The following is a 13183-nucleotide window of genomic DNA, read 5'->3' as shown; positions in this document are numbered from 1 at the left end:
CCCTGTGGTGTGATTATGATATAGACACACCTGGGGATACTGATTATCTGGCCAAGCCATCCGTACCAGATGACACCATCTCGTACCACGAGGTCCTGCATTGGGTAGCTTCTTATCACAAATTAGAAATGTATAAAATTCAGGAGGATGAGGATTAACTTGTAAAGGCTAAATCTTCCACCCTGCGCTCCATGCAGTTCCTCCCTATTTCAAAGAGAATGCTGAAAACTGCTCACCAGGCATTCAAGTAGCTGGAAACGGCCATGGTGGTCACCCCATGGGTGGACAAAAAATACAATTCCTCACGCTCAGAACCAACATACATTAGGGGAAAATGTTCTCATTTCTTTGGACCTCAGGTTGAACTGATGCTCAAAACAATTTAGCAGGACACTGATACCGACAAAACCATTGGGGCTAGTTAGACTCCTGCCCGGGGTGCCTATAGCAGGTATCAGTTTAGAGGAGGTGCTAATGCCACTCCTTCTGAGGCCGCAACCTATCAGATGATGCAGCAGCAATAAATTCCTTCCCAAGGATATACAGGGGCAACAAATTGAGGGGTAGAGGAAAAGGTGACACAGCAAAAGGAGAAACTACTGCCAAGCATTGACTCATTTACACACACTCCCAATCGAAGTACCTGTCAGGGAAAAACTCCAGAGGGAGTTTACTAGTTGATGGCAGCATATATCCTCTGCTCAGTGGGCCCTCCATCATATGGCAGGGTTACTCTGGAACTCACTGCAACCCCTCCGCTGACTCCACACACCCTTTCCCCAGATCATCAACGTCTCCTTCAAGTGGAAGTAAACTCCCCAATTGCCAAACAGGCTATAGAACCAATATTTCAAGCCAATGCAGCAAAGGGATGTACTCCCTATACTTCCTGATCCCCAAAAAGGACTGATCCCACCACCCTATCCTCAATCCCCTCATCAGATACATTGTCAGAGCACGTCTGGAGTGTGACCATGTGGATGTCGTCCTGCTACTACAGCAAGGCAACTTTTGGACTGCCTTTGAACTGAAGGATTCCTACTTCCACAGCCCAATCTACCCTGCACACCACTAGTTTATGGAAAGTGTTGTAATTTGATTTTAATTTCAAGGTTCTACCCTTCGGGGTCACCAGGGCCCCAAGGGTATTTATAAAGTGTCTTGCTGTGGTAGTCGCCCACCTAAGGAGGAGTGGCTCCATGTATTCCCTTACTTGGATGACTGACTGCTCAAGGCTGCAAATGAACAACAATGACTCGCTCATACCCAAGTAACCAGACTACCTGCGTGACCTAGGGTTCACCATCAACAAGGTAAAGTCCCACCTTCAGCCCCTTTAGGTTAAGCCATTTCTAGGGGCAGTTCTCAACTCTGTCACCTGAAGAGCTTATCCCAGTGCATCAAGCCTTCCATACTTTACTGCCCCCTTTTCAGCCACATCACCAAATAATGGTCAGGAAGGTACTGCGCCTCCTCCGCATGATGGCCTCCTGTATTGACATATGCCCCCATGTCAGATTATGCATACCCGAGCTTCAGGAGTGCCTAGCGGCACAGTGATCCTGAGCAAAGATTCCTTGCGAAGATCTAATGTCTATTCGGGCCAGCACACAATGTTCTCTGCAGTGGTGAAACCGATCTGTTACAAGGACGGCCCTTTCAGGACCCAGTACTGCAAGTGATCATGACCACAGACACTTCAGTAGCCAATTGAGGTGCCTATTTGCAGGATCTGACCATTCAAGGCAGTTGGACCCTGCACCAATTAGGTCTCCGCATAAACTATCTGGAGCTTTTGGCCCTCCAGTTAACACTCAAGATCTTCTTACACATTCTGCCCAAGGAAGTTGTTATCCAGAAGACAATGACTGTAATGTTCTTCTTCCAGAAACCGGGAGCACACACTCTACAGTTATCTGAGTTAGCACAGTGCATTTGGTGGTGGGCACTGCATCACCGTGTTCATCTTCTGGTGGAGTACTTACCAGGAGTGGACATCTACTTTGCAGTTTTTCTCACCCAAATACAAGTCCACGAGTGGCTGCTCCACCCGCAAGTTGCTCCTCATCCTTGTGGGATTTTGCCACGTAACCTTGTGGCCCCTACCGAACATGCCAAAGCTTTGCCACCAGGTGTCCTTGGGCAATGCTCTATGGATGAACTGCTCGCGGATATTTGCCTATGCGCCTATGCTTTTCCACCTCTCCCACTTCTGTTTGTCATTCAGAAGCTTCAGCAAACATCCCCTATCTCATCCAGGTGTCTGCAAAGCCATGGTTCACCACCATTCTTGAGCTAGCTATATTGCCCCGTCTCGAGCTCCGGCAGTCGGCCCTGCGCCGCTCGAGGTCCAGGACGAGGTCGAGGGGCCATAGTCAACACAGCTCGGCGAGTCGACACCACTCGTCGGGCTCCAAGTCCTTGGGTAAGTCGAGGCACAAGAAGTCGAAGAAGCGACATCGCTCTTCCGACGCTCGCGCAATGCGGCCGGGGGTTCGGGCGACACCGCCCTCGCAGCTCTGCCGGAGCCGCAAGTGTCGCGTGTAGCTCCACACCTGCCGGTCCCTGGGCTGCATGCGACGCCAGAGATCAGCCCCATGAGGTCGCGCTTCCCTCCGTCGGAACCCACTGAGGCGCCTTTGGGCCCCGCGGGTCCGTCTGGGAGCCCAAGCGGGCCGGCTGCTCGGGTGCTTCGGCCCTGGCGCCATTGACGACTTCGGTCCTGACGCTGCAGGGCCCCTCAGGATCCAGGCCTGTATCCGTTATGACGCCGGTTGACCTTACGACCCCTCCGCTGGCGCTGTCACCAAGGGTGTCGCCCCCGGCGCGTCAAACCGGAGCCGGCCGGCGCCGTCTTCGACGCCGATCGGTGAGCCCTTCACCGACGACCTGCTCTATCATTTATTCCTGACTATCAGGATATGGGTGATGAGGGGGACTGGGAGGTGTCTGAGGACCCTCCGGCACTGCAGTGCCAGTTGAGCCAGGACTGGGCAGACTGGCTGGGGGAGGCCAGTGGTCTGGACACTTTGCCCGACACTGGATTTGTCTCCCCTCCTACCGTGGCTACGGAGGAGGGGGCTGCTTACAGCATGGTGCTGACTAGGGCAGCCAAGGCCTTGGCTCTTGAGCTCCCGGTCATGAGGACTAACCTCCTCACTGAGGTGCTCAAATAGCAGGCAAGCTCCTCGGAGCCTCTCCTGCTGTTTAACGAAGCCCTCACTGACGTTCTGCTGGGCACCTGGTCCAAGCCCTCTACAGGCCTCCCTGTAGATAGGAACGTGGCCCGACGCCACCGCCCGGCTCCGGCTTCCTGTCCGTTCACCCCACCCCTGAGAGCCTGGTGATCCAGGCCTCTACCTCCCAGAACGCATTCCCGACCGCTCCTCTGGATCGGGAATCCAAAAGGTACGATTAGTTTGGGAAGAAACTGTTCTCCTCACTGAGTTTGGGGTTGTGGTCTGTCAACACCGCCTGCCTTTTGGGCCTTAACACCCACTCTCTGGGAGATACGGTTGTGGAACTGCTGCCGCAGTCCTCGGTGGAGGTACAGGCAAAGCTTACCCAAGCCCTAGCAGAGGGATGGGATGCAGCACGTTATTCGATTCGGTGTGGACTGGATACCATGAATTCGCTGGGCAGGGCGATTGCGACGACGGTGGCGGTTCGCCGCCACGCCTGGCTGAGATCTGCCAACTTTTCGGGGGATGTCCAACCCTCCCTTATGGACATGCCTTTTGATGGCTGTCACCTCTTTGGTGACAAGGCGGACAGTGCGCTGGAGCATTTCAAGGACTCCAAGGCTACGGCCAAGTTTTTGGGCCTTAGGCCTCTGCCAACGCCAGCAAACTTCCGCCTTTCGTGGCCAAGGAAGGGGCGCCCCCACACGTCCAGCTAGCCACAGGCCGCAAAACCAACCTCAATGTGGTCGTGGACGTGGTAACCTCAGCATCTGCCTCAAAATTCTCCTAGTCTGAATTTTCAGGCCCATTCGACCCCAGTAGGGGGCAGGGTTCACCATCACCTCCTTCACTGGCGCTCCATCACGTCGGACAGGTGGGTGCTGCAAATCGTCCGAAGGGGCTACTCCCTCCCCTTCGAGGCGACCCCTCCAGCCATGCCACCGCAGTACCACCACATGCCGGGGGGGGATCACTTGCGACTTCTACAGGAGGAAGTTACAGCCCTCTTGGCCAAGGGGGCCGTTGAGCGCGTTTCTGGGCCAGAAGTAGGACGTGGTTGCTATTCCCACTACTCTCTGGTGCCCAAGAAGGGCAAAGGAGGCCTACACCCTATCTTGGACCTTCGGAGCGTCAACAGCTTCCTTCGGAAGGAGAAGTTCAAGATGCTGACTTTGGCTCAGGTCCTGGCTGCCCTGGACCCAGTGGATTGGATGGTAGCGTTGGACTTGCAGGACGCATATTTCCACATCCCTGTCCTGCCGGCCCACTGGCGCTACCTGCGGTTCACGATAGGCCACGAGCACTTTCAGTTTACCGTGCTCCCCTTCGGCCTTACCAGCGCCCCACGGGTGTTCACGAAAGTGATGGCGGTGGTCGCAGCTCATCTGCGCAGATTAGGGGTTTCAGTCTTTCCCTATCTCGACGACTGGTTGAAGGCGGGCTCGACCCAGACAGTTGTCTCGCATCCTCCAGACTACGGCCGACCTCCTGCACTCGCTTGGGTTCTCCATCAACGTGCCGAAGTCACACCTGTGCCCCTCTCAGAGGCTCCTTTTCATCGGAGCGGTTCTGAACTCAGCGCAGTTTCTGGTTTATCCCCTGAACAGCAGGTTCTGGATATTCAGGCTCTGATTCCGATCTTTCGGCCTTTATCCCGAGTCTCGGTCAGGTTGACTCTGCGGCTCCTGGGGCTGATGGCCTCCTGCATCCTTCTGGTGCATCACACCAGGTGGCGGATGCGGGCTCTGCAGTGGGACCTGAAGTTTCAGTGGGCACAGCATCAGGGCAACCTGTCCGACCACATCCGTATCTCGGAGGGCGCTGCAAGACAGTTGCAGTGGTGGCTCACGAACAGCGATTGGGTCAGCGGCAGATCTCTCTCCCTTCCCCAACTGGAGCACTTAGTGGTGGCTGGGATAGGGGGACCACATGGGAGAGAGGGAGATCAGAGGCCTCTGGTCTCTGGCGGAGTCCCGGCTCCACATCAACCTTCTTGAGCTGCGGGCGATCCGGCTTGCACTGAAGGCATTCCTTCCCTCTGTCCGGGGAAGTGTAGCGCAGGTGTTCACAGACAACAACACTGCCATGTGGTACTACAACAAACAAGGCGGGGTGGGGTCATGGACCCTTTGTCAGGAGGCTCTGCACCTCTGGACATGGCTGGAACACCAGGGCGTCACCCTTGAGGTTCAACACCTGGCTGGTTCCCTGAACTCCAGGGTGGACGAACTCAGCTGCCGGTGCATGATGGATCACGAATGGCGTCTGAACTCAGACGTGGCGCAATATCTCTTTCGGCAGTGGGGAGAGCCTTGGTTAGATCTATTCGCCACCGAAGAGAACGCGCAATGTCATCAGTACTGCGCGTTGGAATTTCCAAGGCGGCGCTCAGCGACGCTTTTCGTCGCGAGTGGAACTGCGGTCTGGTGTATGCCTTACCGCCTATACCACTTCTGCCCAGAGTGCTGAAGAAGATCAGGCGCGGCCGGGCCCAAGAAATCCTTGTGGCTCCGGACTGGGCACGAAGGTACTGGTATCCCGAGCTACTCAGCATGTCAGTCGATCCCCCGATTCGTCTGCCTCTTCAGGAGGACCTTCCGTCGCAGCAGCAGGGGACGGTCCTCCACCCGAACCCGTCCAGCCTCCACCTCCATGCATGGAGATTGAGCGGCGACAGTTGAGGCCAGTTGACTTGCCTCCTGAAGTCTGTGAAGTGACTCTGGCAGCCAGGCGTCCCTCCACAAAATCGGTATACGCCTGCAGGTGGAATAAATGGGTGGCATGGTGCACAGCAAAGGCTGTGGATCCTCTCTCTGCCCCCCTTTCAGGGGTTTTCCTCTTCCTTCTTTCTCTTGCCCAGCGGGGCTCTGCTCTGGGCACTCTTAAGGGCTACCTCTCTGCCATTTCTGCCTTCTTGAGGCTTCCTGATCAGCCTTCTCTTTTCAAGTCCCCTGTTGTAAATGGATTCTTGAAGGGCATCACGCACATGTTTCCTCCTGTTCCTTTCGTGATGCCTCAGTGGGACTTGAACCTTGTTCTAACCTATTTGATGTGCGCTCCCTCCCTTCACAATTGCCCTCTCCGTCTTCTAACTCTTAAGACTACATTCCTGGTTGCCATCACCTCTGCCAGGAGAGTGAGTGAGCTCCAGGCTCTCTCTTCTAAGCCTCTTTCCTTTCAGTCCATCCGGACAAAGTTGTCTTGAGGACTCGTCCTTCTTTCCTGCCCAAAGTGGTCACAGCCTTTCATATCGGGCAGTCCATCACCTTGCCCACCTTCTTTCCGCATCCTTCGAAGGAGGAAGAGCGGCTCCACCGTCTGGACCCAAAACGTGCGCTTTCCTTTTGTCTAGACTGCACACGCCAGTTCCGGGTGGACGACCAGCTTTTCGTTGGTTACGTGAGCGTGAAGAAGGGACGGGCGGTGCACAAACTAACCATCTCTTGGTGGGTCGTGTTGTGCATCAAGGTCTGTTACTCCTTGGCTAGAAAGGAGCCCCCTGTTGGGATGAGGGCCCATTCCACTCGGGCCGCGGCAGCTCCCTGGGTCGGGTACTGCCCTTGCAAGACATCTGTCAGGCAGCTACGTGATCCTTGCTGCACACGTTTGCTAGACACTACTGCCTGGACAGCCAAGTCCGGAGAGAAGGCTTTTTCTGCCGTTCTGATATCCAGGACTTTCTGGTGTGATCTCGGTTCGCAGACCCACCACCGGGGTTGGTATTGCTGGGGTATCTATTCTAAGGATAGGAATCTAACACTAACCTGTTTCTTTCAGATGCACAAGTTTCTTACCTTCGGTAACGATATATCTGTAAGAAACAGTAGTTGGTGTTAGATTCCTTACCGCCCCACCCATCCTCCCCGTTCTGCAAACCGATATCTAGGGTGAAGGACATCCCTTTCAGGGCCCTAGTTTCATGGCACCAGTGTCTGTCTCTGGCATGACTCTGCGTTCCTGGCGCGGAAAGCTATGAACAAGAACTGACGTCCGCACACGAGGGTGGCGTCTAAGTACTCCGACGTCATCCCGGCGACCACGATGCCGACGACGGACGCGAAGCTGCAGACGACTCCTACTGACGCGCAGGGGTACTACTACGCAAAACTTTCTGGATCCAGTCTGACGGCTGGGGATATTCTAAGGTAAGGAATCGAACACTAACTACTGTTTCTTACAGATATATCGTTACCGAAGGTAAGTAACTTGTATTTTGCGCCAGTTGTTTCCAGTTGCGTTTCGTGGTTCTAAGTTCCGAGGTGTACCAGCTGGCATTTTTGATGGATCTCTTGTGTTTGGTGGGGTCGATGGGGGGCGACATCTGTGCAGTCTTAGACACAGGTGGTGAAGTTCTTGACGGCCTGTTCAAGGTTGGTGGTGGTGGTGGTGGTGACTGGGTTGAAGGTGTTGAGGGCGTCAGTCCATTGGATTTCAGAGATTTTGTCTCAGCTGTAGTGTGAAGTGCCTATGTGGTCTGTCGGCGGAGTTAGGGGCTCCTGTAAGGGTGAAGGGGATGATTGTTCAGTTCAGGTGAGCTCAGTGACATGGCTGTACTTGGCTCTGTTGTTGACGATGAAGATGGGTTCCAGCGAGTGCCCTTTTGTGTGTGGTGGGTCGATGACTAATTGGGTGACGCCAATGTTGTTCATGCTGTCCTGAACGTTTGCTATGTTGGTGGTGTCGGGATCGTTGAGGTCTCAGTGGAAGATGTAGTGTTTTATGTTGATTCACTAAAAATAAAAGGCTCCCTTTTGGGCTAGAGGTTTCTTAATCAACCAATAGTCTAGCAAAATACACTGTACCAGATGTATATCGAAAAAATGTATTCATCTTAAAAAAATCAAAAAACATGCATCATTCTCTTTCCTGTTAAAAAGATTGTTATAAAAATTTGATACCAATATATTTATGAAAGAATTTTCATATTTAATACATACAATCAAAATAAGTTCAGAAAATATCGGGTACACATTGTCCTTATTCAATGAAACATGCTTAAATATCAATACAATCCAACTTCTAATTCGGATAAAAACCTTTAAAAACTTTTTTTTGTTCTTTTGTAATAATACATATGTCGACTCGGTGTTTCGGGCGGCTTGTTGAATCAGTTTCTGCCGCCTTCAGTACAAAAGGGAAAATATATATATATCTTTATATCTATCTCAAAAGAAAAGCTGAGGTCCCCACAATAGAGAAGCCTCAAAGCCAGCAGGTCATACGCATAGTTTCATATGGCTTACTATCAAGACCTAGGTTACATTTACTTTCTCTGATCAGTTACATTTTAGGATTATAAATATCCTCATTCTCTTGAGTTCGTGGATTATATCTAGTAGAGTCTAAAGTAGGTAGTCTTGACCTGTGAATTATAAAACCATAATTCTAATCACACTTTTATATCTAAGTTAACGGCCGGTACTAAGGGTGCCTTCTTGTAATAAACACGTACTCAATTTAAAGGCACTACTGGCAACAGTGGGCACATAAATTTTGTCTCCATCTGTTGTTTGCCTGTCATTCACCTATTAAATACCACATGTAATATGGTCACTCTTAACAATCCGAGAATAAAGCAAGACCCTACTGAATTGCAGGCCACAGCATAAATTTCACTTATCATTCACGTACTATTTTCTGGGTTTTAAAAAGTCCTATTCCATACTTTAAACCACCAATTCAGTTTCCAATAAATTAGCGACCCCTAGCCTTGTGTCAGCCAGGATCGTGAAGATATTTTTAATTTACGGGTTAATTACAGACATAGGTTATAGATTACAGTCAATATACTCTTTTTATATGGCTGTATCGATCCCATGGATCGTCCCGTAGTGGTTCAACTTATTCACGTATAAATTGGCTGCTATTGTTTACACGTAAATGGTCTAGTCTGTCAAGAATTCCCACATCAATGTACACTTGACGTAGCCATATATTCAAAAGTAGACCGCATTTGCTGATTACTAAAAAAAAAAATCTATATATTTATATATATATATATAGTCAGGCTGATAAACTAATGTAGTCGCTTGTACCACCCATCCCAAGACCTTATATAATACTGTCACCACTACGTCTTAATTTCCTATGTCCTCCATATATCACGAGGCAGGCAAATTGTGTGAGACGCAACGTATAAGTCTATTATTGCCCATAACCTCGATCTGGCATAACCACCCGTTCGCCTCTAGTTTGATGAACTTGTCCAAAGTTTTCAATTTTTTCATCTTAAAAAATTAAACTACAGGAAGTGTATAAATACATATCCGGCTGCCGGCATGTATTCAGATAGTTGTGGGAGTCATGATGAAATCGGGCAGAAGCCCACCTCAAGATACTTACTCATTATTATATACTATTATACATAGTTTCCTACTCCCCTACATATTTTTAGAAAGAGGACCTAAACACTGGTCAAATATCATTAACATAAATGAATGTATATAAAATACATAGAAGTACTTAATACCGACTCATCTCAACATGCAACGTCTAAAGGGTGGCCATCTTTTAGTATATCCTTGATCATAGTGGCGGCCATCATAAAGTGTATAATAAGATATAAAAACATTCCATTCAACAGTAATTAGCAGTAAATAACCCTTATTTCTCTACCTACGGGAGCGAAATTGTTCTTCAACATAGGTGTCGTCAATGGCTGTAAAGAGATATATAAATGGAAATGGAGACAAACATTCTAAACTGCTTTTCATATGTCTCTATTATGTGTTGTATGTCTGGGCATGCGACGTCTAAGTGGCAGCCATCTTTTAGTATTTCTTTGATCATAACGGCAGCCATTATAAAGTGTGTAAAAAGAGGTAATGGGCCATATTATACATCAAGAATTAGCAGTAAATAACCCTTATATTTCTCTACCTCCGAGGGCGTCCTTATTTGTCAACATTGGTGTCGGAAGTGACTCTGTTAGGAGATATATGAATGGAAATAGAGACAGACCTTCTAAATTGCTTTTTTTCATGTCTTTAGTATGTGTTGTGTATTCTCTTATATGCTTAGGCACCACACCTTCTAATGAGGATATTAACTTAATATTCTCTCCCACTTATCTCTATTATTGAGCCCATTACTATACGTGCTAAATTTAGACATAAAGAATGGTACTCTTTGCTGTCTCATATTGTCGAGGTGGCCACCTCTGGTCGATCTATGTACTTTTTCTCAAATGAACCATTTAACTTTCTGTTCCTTATGTTTCTGTTCTACCCAATGCTCTACCAGAGGGGCATTTCTATTCCACGTCCTTATGGGGGAACGGTGATCATTAAGTCTTTCTCAGCTCCCTACCAGTCTCACCTACGTATCCTTTGACAAGAGCTGATAATAAGATAAATTACATTCTTGGTCTTGCAATATACTAGGTCAGTTATCCAGTGGTTTACTCCATTTAGTTCTATTTTGTTTTGCTTAGTAACTGAGCTACAGTTTGTACAAGAACCACATGAAAACTTTTACTGTTATTTTTGATAATCTACAATGCTACTCTGATATTTGCTTTTTTGTTTTACAATAATGATTTGATCAGCACACATTAAAGAGAAATAAACAGTTCATCAATTAAAGTCGTTGCAAATTTCTTTTATTCTATAAATGTTCTTATCTCCGCAGGTAGCCAACACGTTTCGTCTGGTTTAAGAACTACTTCAGGGCTCACCATCTTTTGGTGGTGTCCAGTATGAGAGAGGGACGAATGCTCTGAATACATCCCTAAATCATGGTTTAATATGACCATACGTCATCTAAAGGATCTGACCTGCAATAACAACACGACTGATAATTTCTAAATACGTACAGCTACTGATGCTACTATTTATTCCCAAAAAATCTAAAATGAATATAGTGACAAGCGTCTTTTGAACAAGGATTCCAGTACCGTAGGGAGGCAGGATTATTGCAAGGTCTGCTCAACCCGAGAGGAGGGATCATTCATACAAAAGAACAGACATTTGATGAGCCCTGAAGAAGTCCTTAAACAGGACGAAAGGCGTTGGCTACCTGCGAAGAAAAGAACATGTATAGAATAAAATAAATTTGCAACGACTTTACTTGTTAAAACTGTTTCTTTCTCTTTAATGTGTGCTGATCAAATCATTATTGTAAAAGTTTGGTGTGGAAATCTTTCACATTTTAGGAAACTATGGGATCTTGTTTCCTTTGATTTCTGCACCATATGTTGTTACCTGATTGTCCGAAACACAAATAAGTGCGGTATTAAATCCCAGACCTCTCTGTAAATCATTTATTTGCTCTTTTGTTCTCTATAGGTATGCACTAGATGGTTTCTTATGGTTTTATTTCTTCTGTATGAAAATATCTGCTTCTGAAGGGGTTCATTGCCTGGGATATTTAAATGAGACCAATCCCTATTCACTAAATTCTTTACCTTAGCACTTATGCTGGTAAAGTTCGTAATCATCACAATTTTCTCCCTCTTATTAGTTTTGTCTTTTTCTTCAAACAAACTTTCACGATTATAGTATTTGGCCCTCTTACATGAGTTTCAAATCAACCTTTTAGGGTAACCTTGGGCAACCAGTTTTTCTTGTTGAATCTTAGCGCGAGACTCAAAATCCTTCATATCAGTACAATTTTGACGAATACTAAGAAATTGACTGAAAGGTGTACTTTCTTTCTGGCACTTGGGGTGATTACTCGTATGATGTAGTAATATGCTTTTATCCGAGGGTTTGAAAATACCTCCACTAATAGCTTCCCTTCTTTTTCTCTAATGGTAATGTCCAGAAATGCACATGTTGATTGGATCATGGTAAAGGTCAATTTCAGGTTAATATCACCACAGTTAAGCCACTCAACAAATGAAATCAAATATTCTTTCTCTCCCTTCAACATAAAGAAAATGTCATCTATAAATCTTGACCAGTTTTTGACATTTTCATAGTATGGTGCCATCTCATTCTATATATGCATACCTACGTATAGACAGGCTCGAGTAGTAGCACAGGTTGAACTCTTGCTCATCTCCTTGATCTGGCAATAAAAATTGTTGTTGAATAGGAAGATAATATTTCTCAGAATAATTTCTGTACATTCAACTTTGGGGATAATGTTTTATGTTGATGGCTGGAGGAGCAATGAGTTCTGGGAAGGCATCGCAGAAGCTGGGGTGTGGTCCAGGAAGTTTGTAGGCGAGGGTGCCTCTGATGGTGGTTTTGCCATTTTCTCTGAGTTGGAAGTTGTGGCGTTCCATGATCAGGGTGGTGTCGTCCAGGGTGGAGGTGCAGTGGATGGATTTTTTGTGGATGACTGCGATCCCACATCTGTTAGTTGATGCAGTACCAGGGTGTATTCTTGCAGCTGCTGCAAAAACAACAGTTGATGGACAGAATGCATAACAATGTCATACATTCACCCCAGTACAGAAATCTGGGCCTAAATCCATCGTTTTTGTGCACTCCACACCACCCCAGGTCAGACATGGCCGTATACAAATCAGCCTTGACCCTGTGCCTCATGGGAACAGTCCAGCCTGAACTGCCAAGCCATGTCTTTCCTGGACCGGAATCAAGCATCCTTGGACCGGTTTCTGGCTATCAGCCGTCTTCAGCCAGGATAGCTTGACTCCAGTGGTGTGGAGAGCATGGGACTCACGTCTGAGCATACCCATCCCACTCGGGGTGACAAATGCAAAAACAACAGTTGATGGACAGAATGCAGAACAAAGTCATACATTCACCCCAGTACAGAGATCTGGGCCTAAATCCATCGTTTTTTTGCACTCCACACCACCCCAGGTCAGACATGGCCTTATGCAAATCAGCCTTGACCCTGTGCCTCATGGGCAGAATGCAGTGATGTATGGTGCAGATGCCATGTTGAGCCAAGTCTCGGTGAGGAAGACTATGTCTGGTATAAGGGAGGTGACGATGTCCCAGATCTCAGTGGTGTATTTGCAGAGTGATCTGGCGTTGCGCAGGAGGCAATAAAGTTGTCTGGGTGCAGACTCCGTCGGCGTGACTGCT

This window comes from Lissotriton helveticus, chromosome 7 (assembly GCF_964261635.1).
Source record: "Lissotriton helveticus chromosome 7, aLisHel1.1, whole genome shotgun sequence".
Classification (NCBI taxonomy): Eukaryota; Metazoa; Chordata; class Amphibia; order Caudata; family Salamandridae; genus Lissotriton; species Lissotriton helveticus.
Note: the sequence above shows the minus strand (reverse complement) of the source record.